This window comes from Nestor notabilis, unplaced genomic scaffold, assembly GCF_000696875.1.
Source record: "Nestor notabilis isolate BGI_N333 unplaced genomic scaffold, ASM69687v1 scaffold5103, whole genome shotgun sequence".
In the NCBI taxonomy this organism is placed as follows: domain Eukaryota; kingdom Metazoa; phylum Chordata; class Aves; order Psittaciformes; family Psittacidae; genus Nestor; species Nestor notabilis.
Window position 1 is genome coordinate 81,103 of NW_009921365.1, and position 457 is coordinate 81,559.

Sequence of the window (457 nt, forward strand, 5' to 3'; positions counted from 1 at the left end):
GTAAGTAATAGCAGAGCAAATTGCAACCTATGCAGAATAGCAGACATGTTGTCAGTGGTGAGATGGGCATGGTTGGTGTCCTGGTTTTAAACCACAATAGTTGGTGATCTTCATTTTTGATAGTGGTTTTTCTCTTATATTCTTTTTCCTCTGGCTTATCACAGAACATGGAAGCAGTATGAAAGAGCTGGCAGTACAGGGGGATGTTCTCAGAAATGCACAGGTGTTTTTAGGAGCATAAATCCCATCAACAACAGAACAGAGTTGTCAACCTTCACAATTTTTTGTTGTTATTTTTAATTTGTTTACAAATTTGAAGACTGGGAATTAGATGAGGTAGATTCCAGGGCAAGAGAATCTTTCCTGTTTTACAGTAAGGTCTTCTGAGATGAGACCAATGAGTATCAGTCATGAGTATCAATGAATGTCAGTCTCACCTCTGTGCCTTGCAAAATCT